The sequence below is a fragment of the Nelusetta ayraudi genome, unplaced genomic scaffold (assembly GCF_046127955.1).
Source record: "Nelusetta ayraudi isolate G7.1 ecotype Tasmania unplaced genomic scaffold, CSIRO-AGI_Nayr_v1 ptg000258l, whole genome shotgun sequence".
Classification (NCBI taxonomy): domain Eukaryota; kingdom Metazoa; phylum Chordata; class Actinopteri; order Tetraodontiformes; family Monacanthidae; genus Nelusetta; species Nelusetta ayraudi.
Window position 1 is genome coordinate 54055 of NW_027466307.1, and position 13806 is coordinate 67860.

Consider the following 13806-nt stretch of genomic DNA (forward strand, 5'->3'; position numbering starts at 1 on the left):
CGCCACGACACGGTCCCACACTGCCCCCCACTGACCTGGGGGCGCATAGCACCCGCTTCACTCGTTGACTCGATGGCTGGCAGACAAATAACTGATAATAATAATAATAATAATAATAATAATAATAATAATAATAATAATAATAATAATAATAATAATAATAATAATAATACGTGTTTGTCTCATCAATTTTGTCACTTTGCCATTTTCACCTTTAGTCCAGGTAATAAATCTTATTGTAAATGTTGTTGGCATCACTTTCCTGTGTCACCATGGAAATGCATTCACTGAAAATGTTGAACTGATTTTTTTTTGTTGATTGATTGATGGATGTTAACGTCTGCAGCCTCTGAAACCCAGACAGGCGATGGTGAAGAGGTTGTCGGTGGTGAACTTGGAGAACTTCAGACGACGGTACGCGAGGCCCAGGTGGAAGGTGAGCCCAGTTCCGGTGCACGCTCACGAGAGACGCTTGCTGCTGTTCTTCGTTTGGTCTGTAACTCACCGCCTTTGACCTTTGACCCACAGCTGTCATTCAGAATAGTGGCTTTGTGCAATTATTTAACACGGATCACGAGGAAGAGCCACGAGCTGCCTGAGCAGGACGGGCTGAGAGCGGCTTGACGGCACTGGTCCAGTGTTGTTGTCTCAGTGACAGCACAGTGACGGCCACAAGTCTCAAAGTCCCAGCCAACTCCTGCATCCACATCTTCAAGTCTTTCTTCTTAAAAGTAAACCATCTCCAAACGTATAATTGATTTCAGAGAGGTTGTGAAAGCGACCAAGAAGAAGAAGTTCTGAAGCGGAGGCCGAGAACCCGGAAGAGAAGCAGCACTTCCTGAGAGCAGCGACCCGCCTCCAGCCTCCAGCCTGTCAGTCAACAGAAGGGTTCTGCTTGCAGTGACTCTGCACCTTCTTGGCACAACACACACACAATACCACAGCGACGCACAAACACACTGCAGCTGTCACTTGCCACAGAGAATCAGCCACAGTGTCTCGTGGTTCTGGTCCACCTTCACTGCAGCGTCTCTCTCAGGCCCCCGAGCCTCGTTTGGACCCTTTAAGGTCCTGAAGCCGTCGAGTTGCTTGCAGCGAGTTGAGTTGTGTTGACAGGAAGCAGGAGGCGAGCGTGCAAACAAATCTCCAGACTTGTAACCACTGCAGTCTTAAAGAGTCGCTTGCTGTTTAACGTCAGGCTGCAGACAGAGTGATGGATTCTTTACCTGTTCATTCACTTCAATGCACTTGAGCCATTTCACCCTGAGAACCAGGTGAGAACCAGGTGAATATAGAACACACTCATGGCTCAGGTCCTGGTCAGACTCGTCGAGGCGTTAACCATGAGACTGCACTGTTAAGAGAATTTAGAATAAAACAAAAAGGATGAAATAGATTACAGAAAAGGTTAAAAATGACAAAGTGTAATATTCAACTTTATAAAAAGCTCTTCTGAAACCACCGCAACATCCCCAAAGTGCTGTGCAATGATATCAAAGGTAACAAAGTATCTGAAAGCATGAATTAAATGTGTAAAATAAACGGTGTGAGCTTGTTGATCCCTGTTGACGTCTTCATTTGTCACCATGGACTCCTTTCCAGTTTGTAGATTCTGCAGCTCTATGTGAGTTTGCAGTGTTTCTCCTGCACTATTTTGAAGTGTTGAGTGGCTTCGTGTTTAATGTGCTTCCCTGTGTGAGAGAAGACAAGGGAACACTTCTGTCCAATAGGAGGCCTCTCCTGGTGTGCAGTGTACAACAGTGTTTGTGATGCTAACACCGCAACCACGCGTCTTCATTTCATCATAGCTCATTAAAAAGGAGCGCTTGTTTTTCTCACACAGGAGAGACGTTGTTCTGATCAGTTGTATGTTATGTAAGTTTAGAATGTGTTAAATGAATGAATGAACATTGTGATCACCGTCGTTTGTGTGCGTGATGTAAAACGGATCCACTGGACACGTTCCTAGAGAAAGCACCTATGATGTCACAAAGGGCGAGGACACCGCTCCTAGTTCAGTGATATCACCCTGTGGATTTTCGGTGGGTATTTAGGCCCCACCCCCTACAACGCCCCCTACACATCCCATTGAGTATTCACTGTGCACACAGCGACAACAGTAAACATGTCTTTCCAGCAGGCCGTCTCTCGCCGGTTCCGTCCCACAGCAGTGTTGTTGTGGGTCAGCCGTGCTGAATGAGAACGTGTGCATCATTAGAGCAGAACTAAAGAACCTTTTTTGGCAGCGCCACCAAGTGGGTCGGTGCCGCACGGCCGACGAGCCGATCGGCCTGGGATCAGTGGGCGTGGCACAGCCACGTTGCCTTCAGGTAGCGTTGTTAAATGAAGAGTCCACGTTTGAACAGAGGCACTCCGGCGTCTTAGTGCATCAGAACCGGATCACATTCTGCTCACATTGAACACTCGTGGCTTCTGCACTGTCAGTTCAGTTCATTTTTATCAGTTTATTGATTAAAAAGACAAATGAGTGACACAGATGTCAAAGTCCTCCTAAACTCTTCACCTGTTTTTATATCCAGGTTCACGAACATGCAGACAGTTTCACACAATCACACTATTTTCAATTGTACGTGTGTGTTTTATTTATTGAATCAACAAGCTCCTCCTTCCTGAAAGAGAGGGAACCTTTTTTCAGTCTATTGGACAGTCGTCTTAGAAAACACACAGGGTGCTGCTTTCACATCAAGTCCGTGTGAGTTCCATCAGCTCGCACTGTGCAGTGAAGGTCGTAGTGAAGGTCGTGTAAGTTCCGTCAGCTCGCACTGTGCAGTGAAGGTCGTAGTTCCCCGGCGTGTAGATGAGGTATCAGCCAGCGTGCGTTAGCGGCTTGCAGGCTCGTCTCTCTCCGGCCCGGTGACAGTAAACATTTCAGCGGTGTCGCCCAAATGTGAGCTCGGGGTCCCTTTGTAACGCAGTGGCCGCCCGGCCCCAGCGGCATGCGCGCCACTTACTGTGAGGCCCCGAGTGTGCGAGTGTGTGAGTGTAACAGTGTCACAGCTGATGTGTTGGGGAGGAGGCGTGGTCACGGGATCAGGAGATTCCTGCAGGGCTTACAGCGGGATGAGTGCCAGTAATGGTGCGCTGCGTGTGGGCACCTTTGACTCACTGGTGCCTCACCTTTGACCTTTGACTCAGTGGTGCCTCACCTTTGACCTTTGACTCAGTGGCGTCACACCGACCATCAGCGATGCATAACGCAGTTTGCGTTAGGAAGGATTAAGACATCGACTTTTCTCAGGAGGAACGCCGCTTTAAGTTGCCTTCAGCTAATTGTGAAGTGTGACTCATCACCGGGGGGGCGTTTGCTGCCTCGAGTTACGTTGCTGCACTCGTAACAATGCATGCATGTAATTCAAAGTTGACTTTATCAAGGTTTTCCAACAAGAACGAGTCTCCGGTGATTCAACAAACTCTGCTGGCTCCGCTCTTCAGAAAATAACATTTATTTCTGGATACCAACCCTTGGTGATGTCACAAATGGCACTGTTAGGCCTGTGATATTACCTCGTCAATGTTTGTCAACACTCCAAACCAGGCGTTTGTTGCACCGTCTGACCAATTTTCAGCCTTGCAGTCATTGTCTTTCAAAAAAATATCAGCTTGAATACACACACACACACGCACAATTACATGTGTATGTTTTTGATAGTTAGTCACCATAGATGGCAATAAAACAGAGATTTAAAACACATTTACATACAAACTTAAGTTACATCAACTTGAACGAAGAAAGATATGAAAATTGTTATCAAACATAAGGTTCGAGTCCTGGGCCTCCGCTCACATTTCTTTCCACTAGGCTTAGGCTTAGGCTTTTTGTCTCGCTCTTCATGCTGAGTTCACTGAACTGGCTGACCTGACTTTGGAGAGCTTGGTTGAGTGGTATTGTTTTCCTTGACAATGTCACCACCTAGTGGCAAATGAAGGCACCATATGGCAGTAGGAAATTCATTATTTCATTTATTCATTCATCTTCTATACCCGCTTCTTCCGATTCAGGGTGACGGGGGTCTGCTGGAGCCCCTCCCAGCTGTCCTAGGGTCAAGGCAGGGGTCACCCTAGGACAGCTGGGGGTCTGCTGGAGCCCCTCCCAGCTATCCTAGGGTGACCCCTGCCTTCACCCTAGGACAGAGCGTGGCCGAATTATGTGAGACGGATCAGGTTTCCAAGGTCGTAGCACTTACCGTTCTCGCGATATTTGGGTTTGAAGTTCCCCATTTATTTCAATGGGAGTTTCGATAATTGTCAGTGTTTTTTCGAAAAACCACCCCCCAGAAAGTGGTTTAGAGCACGTCTCAGACCATTTGGAGTCGATAGAGCATGCTTTTTTATGTAGTAATTTTTTTCACCTAGGTGGCGCTAGAGTCACCAAAGTTGACGGACGGTTTCTGGAGGTCAGTCCGACCCCAGATATACAAGAATCAGGTGTCAATTATGTTCCTAGCCAAAGTTATGAACTTAAAACCAATGTCATTTATTGATATTTAATTGTGATAAACATTAGTTCATATTTCCAAAACAATACAAAAAATCCAGCCAAAACGTATTCATTATTGTTGGGGCATGCATGTAGATTGCATTTAGTCAAAAAAAACCCTTTATGTTTTCCTAGACCTTTTGATGCCCTATGTGGGTTAATATGGACAAATATGCATAAAGTTATGGTCATAATTTAAACAAAAAAAATATTTTAAAGCCAAAAACATTTTATTTGTGTTAGTACATGCTTGTAGATTGCATTTAGTAAAAAAAAAAACCATTATGTTTTCCTAGACCCTTTGATGCCCTATGTGGGTTAATATGGACAAATATGCATAAAGTTATGGTCATAATTTAAACAAAAAAAATATTTTAAAGCCAAAAACATTTTATTTGTGTTAGTACATGCTTGTAGATTGCATTTAGTAAAAAAAAAAACATTATGTTTTCCTAGACCCTTTGATGCCCTATTTGCATAAAGTTATGGTCATAATTAAAAAAAATATATATATTTTAAAGCTAAACACATTTTCTTTGTGTTAGTACATGCATGTAGATTGCATTCAGTAAAAAAAAACAACAGTATTTATCTTAAATGTAAAAGTTGTTTTTTTTTCATGTTCTTTCGGTTACAGGTTTTATTATTTAGATAATACAAGGCAGCCAGAGACTATAAATACTGAGCTCCCACTTCACCTCACTCAGTTGGGAGATTGCAGAGCTAGAGGCAAGACATATCATCGGTCAGCATTTAAGCTAGCATTTTAGCATTAGCCATTATCTTTAGCATTTTAGCTAGTTTTTGATCATTTTAGGTAGCGCCATAGCGTTTTAGCAAGTTTTTCTCCAGTTAGGGTTAGGGTAGGGTTAGGATTGCGGTAGTAGTTCCCCCTCCCGAAGGAAGGGGAAGGTGCACGGGCCATCCCACCGTAGCGACCGCCATCCTGCCGGGACCCTCGGGGTGAGAAGGGGCGCTGGCCCTTCCGACGGTCATGGTGGACCGTGGTCCAACTGTCCCCCATGGATTCCTCAGGTAAGTATGTATGGTAAGTATGTATGTAATTATTTATTTATTGTGTATGTATTATTTATTATGTATCATGTATTTATTTATATTGTGTATTTATGAATTGTATTTATTAACTTATTTATTATGTTGTTATTTATAATAATGTATTTATTTACTTATAAAAAAATCAAAACCAACAAATAAAAAACAAAAACAAAAGTAAACAAACAAACAAAGGAAGGTGTGCCAACCAACAACGTTTCAACCTGCTATGGGTAGGCTTGAGTATCAAAATCGGTATTTTTTGGGGTATCGACTGAGCCAGGTCGGTACTAACCGGTATCGATTCACTTGAAAACGAACGATGCCACATTTCGATACCTTTGAACGCACATTCACAGAGCATGCGTAAATTACGAGGAGCTCTTGAACGCACCATCACGCTGCACCGATGGGCAAGAAAACTCAAGACAGCATGGCCAGCCGTAAGCGCTCGAAGGTGTGGCTATATTTCACCATCATAGAACGAGACGCACTCGTTGCAACCTTTGCGACAGCATTAAGAGAGCCCCCAAAGGAAACACTTCAAATTATAGGAAGCACCTCATCAAGCACAATATATATTTAAACGCAGAAGACTGACGTGTTTGATAGTTTGAGGATGAACCCCGCCTCCTCTCAGTTTTCAACTGAGGACAACTCTGCAAGTGTTTTCACATCGAGTGAAGCGTCGGCTTCAACATCGTCAGGTAACTAACATTATTTAATTTGCTAACGTGAGCATTCTCTTTGTTAGATAGTTACCACTTACCAGCATTGGCTAGTTCATTACAAACGGGGCTACTGTAGTTATGCTAAGCTAAGCTGCTGGCTGGTATAGCTTAGCTTTAGTTTTAGCTTAGCTTGCTAGGAGCCCCGTTTTGAAAGAGGAGCTAAACATAACTGTAAATGTTATCATACATTTTCACCAGCTCTTGTGTTGTTCATTATGACAAACTGTGGTCATCTTAATTCATACTTTTCAACACTATGACTCCTGCTTCCATTTCGAGGTCACCGTAACGGGACAGGCAAACAGTCAGAGACGCCATTCACTTTGGCCAAGAAGGCAGCTCTCCCTCCGCTGAAAAAGTAGAGTGCCACAGAACACTCACTGCATTTGTTGTGAAGGGCATGTTGCCCTTTTCTACTGTGGAGACTCCATGGTTCAGGTAAATTATTAATGCATGAATTAAATGAGCGATTAGGGTTAGGTATAAGGGTAATAACCACGATGAGGCTTTTCCTCATCCTCTAAAATGTTAATAACTCCTCGACGGAATATGCTATCGAGCTGAAATTTTGCACACGTGTATGACGCTAGTACCTACCTGTGATATCAGTTACGTGATGATGTCACTTCCGGTTCCAGAGTTATTCCGGAAATAGCTGTATCTCCGGAACCGGAAGTTGTAGAGAGTCGGGGGTGGTACCAGCGTGTTCAGCGTAGCCGAATTATGTGAGACGGATCAGGTTTCCAAGGTCGTAGCACTTACCGTTCTCGCGATATTTGGGTTTGAAGTTCCCCATTTATTTCAATGGGAGTTTCGATAATTGTCAGTGTTTTTCCGAGAAATCACCCCCCAGAAAGTGGTTTAGAGCACGTCTCAGACCATTTGGAGTCGATAGAGCATGCTTTTTTATGTAGTAATTTTTTTCACCTAGGTGGCGCTAGAGTCACCAAAGTTGACGGACGGTTTCTGGAGGTCAGTCCGACCCCAGATATACAAGAATCAGGTGTCAATTATGTTCCTAGCCAAAGTTATGAACTTAAAACCAATGTCATTTATCGATTTTTAATTGTGATAAACATTAGTTCATATTTCCAAAACAATACAAAAAATCCAGCCAAAACGTATTCATTATTGTTGGGGCATGCATGTAGATTGCATTTAGTAAAAAAAAAACCTTTATGTTTTCCTAGACCTTTTGATGCCCTATGTGGGTTAATATGGACAAATATGCATAAAGTTATGGTCATAATTTAAACAAAAAAAATATTTTAAAGCCAAAAACATTTTATTTGTGTTAGTACATGCTTGTAGATTGCATTTAGTAAAAAAAAAAACATTATGTTTTCCTAGACCCTTTGATGCCCTATTTGCATAAAGTTATGGTCATAATTAAAAAAAATATATATATTTTAAAGCTAAACACATTTTCTTTGTGTTAGTACATGCATGTAGATTGCATTTAGTAAAAAAAAACAACAGTATTTATCTTAAATGTAAAAGTTGTTTTTTTTCATGTTCTTTCGGTTACAGGTTTTATTATTTAGATAATACAAGGCAGCCAGAGACTATAAATACTGAGCTCCCACTTCACCTCACTCAGTTGGGAGATTGCAGAGCTAGAGGCAAGACGTATCATCGGTCAGCACTTAAGCTAGCATTTTAGCATTAGCCATTATCTTTAGCATTTTAGCTAGTTTTTGATCATTTTAGGTAGCGCCATAGCGTTTTAGCAAGTTTTTCTCCAGTTAGGGTTAGGGTAGGGTTAGGATTGCGGTAGTAGTTCCCCCTCCCGAAGGAAGGGGAAGGTGCACGGGCCATCCCACCGTAGCGACCGCCATCCTGCCGGGACCCTCGGGGTGAGAAGGGGCGCTGGCCCTTCCGACGGTCATGGTGGACCGTGGTCCAACTGTCCCCCATGGATTCCTCAGGTAAGTATGTATGGTAAGTACGTATGTAATTATTTATTTATTGTGTATGTATTATTTATTATGTATCATGTATTTATTTATATTGTGTATTTATGAATTGTATTTATTAATTCATTTATTATGTTGTTATTTATAATAATGTATTTATTTACTTATAAAAAAATCAAAACCAACAAATAAAAAACAAAAACAAAATTAAACAAACAAACAAAGGAAGGTGTGCCAACCAACAACGTTTCAACCTGCTATGGGTAGGCTTGAGTATCGAAATCTGTATTTTTTGGGGTATCGACTGAGCCAGGTCGGTACTAACCGGTATCGATTCACTTGAAAACGAACGATACCAAGTTTCGATACCTTTGAACGCACATTCACAGAGCATGCGTAAATTACGAGGAGCTCTTGAACGCACCATCACGCTGCACCGATGGGCAAGAAAACTCAAGACAGCATGGCCAGCCGTAAGCGCTCGAAGGTGTGGCTATATTTCACCATCATAGAACGAGACGTGCTCGTTGCAACCTTTGCGACAGCATTACGAGAGCCCCCAAAGGAAACACTTCAAATTATAGGAAGCACCTCATCAAGCCCAATATATATTTAAACGCAGAAGACTGTGAAGTGTTTGATAGTTTGAGGATGAACCCCGCCTCCTCTCAGTTTTCAACTGAGGACAACTCTGCAAGTGTTTTCACATGGAGTGAAGCGTCGGCTTCAACATCGTCAGGTAACTAACATTATTTAATTTGCTAACGTGAGCATTCTCTTTGTTAGATAGTTACCACTTACCAGCATTGGCTAGTTCATTACAAACGGGGCTACTGTAGTTATGCTAAGCTAAGCTGCTGGCTGGTATAGCTTAGCTTTAGTTTTAGCTTAGCTTGCTAGGAGCCCCGTTTTGAAAGAGGAGCTAAACATAACTGTAAATGTTATCATACATTTTCACCAGCTCTTGTGTTGTTCATTATGACAAACTGTGGTCATCTTAATTCATACTTTTCAACACTATGACTCCTGCTTCCATTTCGAGGTCACCGTAACGGGACAGGCAAACAGTCAGAGACGCCATTCACTTTGGCCAAGAAGGCAGCTCTCCCTCAGCTGAAAAAGTAGAGTGCCACAGAACACTCACTGCATTTGTTGTGAAGGGCATGTTGCCCTTTTCTACTGTGGAGACTCCATGGTTCAGGTAAATTATTAATGCATGAATTAAATGAGCGATTAGGGTTAGGTATAAGGGTAATAACCACGATGAGGCTTTTCCTCATCCTCTAAAACGTTAATAACTCCTCGACGGAATATGCTATCGAGCTGAAATTTTGCACACGTGTATGACGCCAGTACCTACCTGTGATATCAGTTACGTGATGATGTCACTTCAGGTTCCAGAGTTATTCCGGAAATAGCTGTATCTCCGGAACCGGAAGTTGTAGAGAGTCGGGGGCGGTACCAGCGTGTTCAGCGTAGCCGAATTATGTGAGACGGATCAGGTTTCCAAGGTCGTAGCACTTACCGTTCTCGCGATATTTGGGTTTGAAGTTCCCCATTTATTTCAATGGGAGTTTCCATAATTGTCAGTGTTTTTCCGAGAAATCACCCCCCAGAAAGTGGTTTAGAGCACGTCTCAGACCATTTGGAGTCGATAGAGCATGCTTTTTTATGTAGTAATTTTTTTCACCTAGGTGGCGCTAGAGTCACCAAAGTTGACGGACGGTTTCTGGAGGTCAGTCCGACCCCAGATATACAAGAATCAGGTGTCAATTATGTTCCTAGCCAAAGTTATGAACTTAAAACCAATGTCATTTATTGATTTTTAATTGGGATAAACATTAGTTCATATTTCCAAAACAATACAAAAAATCCAGCCAAAACGTATTCATTATTGTTGGGGCATGCATGTAGATTGCATTTAGTCAAAAAAAAAACCTTTATGTTTTCCTAGACCTTTTGATGCCCTATGTGGGTTAATATGGACAAATATGCATAAAGTTGTGGTCATAATTTAAACAAAAAAAATATTTTAAAGCCAAAAACATTTTATTTGTGTTAGTACATGCTTGTAGATTGCATTTAGTAAAAAAAAAAAACATTATGTTTTCCTAGACCCTTTGATGCCCTATGTGGGTTAATATGGACAAATATGCATAAAGTTATGGTCATAATTTAAACAAAAAAAATATTTTAAAGCCAAAAACATTTTATTTGTGTTAGTACATGCTTGTAGATTGCATTTAGTAAAAAAAACAACATTATGTTTTCCTAGACCCTTTGATGCCCTATTTGCATAAAGTTATGGTCATAATTAAAAAATATATATATATTTTAAAGCTAAACACATTTTCTTTGTGTTAGTACATGCATGTAGATTGCATTTAGTAAAAAAAAAAACAGTATTTATCTTAAATGTAAAAGTTGTTTTTTTTTCATGTTCTTTCGGTTACAGGTTTTATTATTTAGATAATACAAGGCAGCCAGAGACTATAAATACTGAGCTCCCACTTCACCTCACTCAGTTGGGAGATTGCAGAGCTAGAGGCAAGAGATACCATAGGTCAGCACTTAAGCTAGCATTTTAGCATTAGCCATTATCTTTAGCATTTTAGCTAGTTTTTGATCATTTTAGGTAGTGCCATAGCGTTTTAGCAAGTTTTTCTCCAGTTAGGATTAGGGTAGGGTTAGGATTGCGGTAGTAGTTCCCCCTCCCGAAGGAAGGGGAAGGTGCACGGGCCATCCCACCGTAGCGATCGCCATCCTGCCGGGACCCTCGGGGTAAGAAGGGGCGCTGGCCCTTCCGACGGTCATGGTGGACTGTGGTCCAACTGTCCCCCATGGATTCCTCAGGTAAGTAAGTATGGTAAGTATGTATGTATTTATTTATTTATTTATTTATTGTGTATGTATTATTTATTATGTATCATGCATTTATTTATATTGTGTATTTATGAATTGTATTTATTAACTTATTTATTATGTGGTTAGGGTTAGGGTTAGGATAGCGGAAATTGTTTCCCCTCCCATAAGGAGGGGAAGGAGCTCTGGCCCTCCCGCTAAAGCGGTCGGCAGCCCGTCGGGCCCCTCCAGAAAAATAGGGGGGACGCTGTCCCCCCCGATAGTTACGGCGGACAGTCGTCCAGCCGTCGTCCATGCTTTTTTAATTATTTATTATCTTTGTGTATTTATTTATTAATGAATTTTGTTTTTATAATAGTATTTTTAATCACCTTGTTTATTTATTTGTATAAGTTATTTATTTGTGTATTTATAATATATACTTATTTATTTATTTATGAAAAAATAAAAGACAAAAAATAAAAAAAATCAACAAACAAAAGAAGATGTGCCAACACCAACGACGTTTCAACCCTATACGGGTCTTCCTCAGGTTGGTTGGCACACTGAGAACAAGAAACAAGCTGAGTGGCTTTGCTCTTGACAGGCGATGTTGCTCTGTCGAACGCTGGAACTGAAATGAGCTCTCCAGCTGCTCAGCTTGGCTTTAAAGGAAAAAACGAAAAAAGCGATGAACGCGTTTGCACAATTGCATTTTTAACAAAAAATAGAAGGAAGGTAAGTACCCCTGGTTTTTTAATTTTATTACATTTAATATGAACTGTATTTAATTAGAAAATAAGTTTTTTAATTAACATTCATGTTTTTAATAGTTTTTAATTAACTTATGTTTTTAAATAGTTTTTAGGTTTTTATAATGTTTTTAATTTTTTTCTAAATTTTGTAAATGTTTTTGATAATGTTTTTTAATGTTTTTAAATTGTTTTTAATGTTTTTTAATTGTTTTTTTATTATTTTTTTTAGATTTTTTTTAGATTTTTATATGTATTTTTTAATGTTTTTCATTTTTTTAAAAAATTGAAATTGTTTATATTAAATGTACACACAATTAGGGTTAGGGATAAAAATTAGGGTTATGTTTAGGGCCAGATTAGGGTTAGGATTAGAAACAGATTTAGGGTTAGGGTTAATTACTGGAGCCAAATTAGGGTTAGGGTTAGGGATAAAATTTAGATTAGGGTTAGGATTAGTATTAGGGCCAGATTAGGGTTAGGGTTAGGAATTTAAATCAGGGCAATGGTTAGGTTTAGATGTTAGGGCCAGATTAGGGTTAGGTTTAGGAATTTAAATCAGGGCTATGGTTAGGTTTAGATGTTAGGGCCAGATTAGGGTTAGGTTTAGGAATTTAAATCAGGGCTATGGTTAGGTTTAGATGTTAGGGCCAGATTAGGGTTAGGTTTAGGAATTTAAATCAGGGCTATGGTTAGGTTTAGATGTTAGGGCCAGATTAGGGTTAGGTTTAGGCATTTAGAACAGGGTTACGGTTAAGTTTAGAAGCTAGGGCCAGATCAGGGTTAGGTTTAGGAAGGGTTAGGGTTAGGGTTAGGTTTAAGGAAAAAAGAGTTTTCTCCAAAGAGAAAACCTAGTGCACTCTCCGCTGTCGGAGAGGGCACATGGGCAGATCCCCTAGACTAAGACCACCACCCGGAGGTGGTGGGAGGTTCAAAAAATTCGACTTATCTTGCCAGATAGTCAGCAGTCAACTGTAGGCGCTACGTTTCAGACCTGATATGGTCCTTCATCAGGCGCAGTTGACTGAAGGTAAGTAGCCTAGTATGGCTTACTCACCGGAGGCCCACTGCTCCCTGTTGGATGCACTTTAACGTCATACCCAGGACGGTTAAAAATTGGACCTTACCATCATCTACTCTGTAGTCCACGATATGGGATTGTCTACAGTTTTCCTTCCGGTAAGTATACCTTCCTTTCACGATGGTTCCAGGTAAGTATAATTCAATTAGCTCTTTAGGGCTTAAAAATTTAGGTTCTAATTATGTGCAGGTAAGTGCTTTCTTTTTCTTCCTTTTTCTAGGTTTCAAGGTAAGTATCCCTTTCTTTTTCAGGTAAGTTTTCTTCTCTTTTCCTCCAGTCTTCCTTTCTCTTCTTCCGTCTTTCTCCTTCTTCCTTGTTCCACTGTCTCTGCCGGATCCTTATCCCTAGCCGCACTAATCTCTTCCTTTCTTCTTTTTCAGGTTCTTTGTCTATGGCTTCATCGAGTTTTTTGCCTTGTTCAATGCCGTATCCTTTTTAATTATTCGCTAATATGCGTTTCATGAATAAATTGGCTCAACTGCACCCTTCAACAGCGGCCTGGCTCAACTGGATCTCTGTCTACAGTGGCCTTCAAAATGTGCTCTACCGGAATTTCCCTTCGGTGGCTAATAATTGGCAGAATAAATGGCTTTAAAAAACTGATGGGCCAAGATTAGTCTTTGAAAGCGAATATGGGTTTCAATCGGGGCCCAGGCTGGGCTTTAGGTCAGAGTACAGGGTTAGGGTTAGGATTAAACGGGAATTAAATATGGGATAGAACTGGGGTTAGGGAATAGCTCTTCTACCCCCTCCCCATCCCCCATCCCCTACTTCCCTCTTCCCCTTCCCCCATTCCCCAATCCCAGGCCGTCATTCCCGTCCCCTCCGAAGAGGAGCGGGGTCAGGCCTAGGGTTAGGTTCAGGGTTTATCGGTTTATCGAGGTCAGTTAGGGACAGATTTAGGGTTAGGGTTAGACGTCCAAATTAGGGGTTA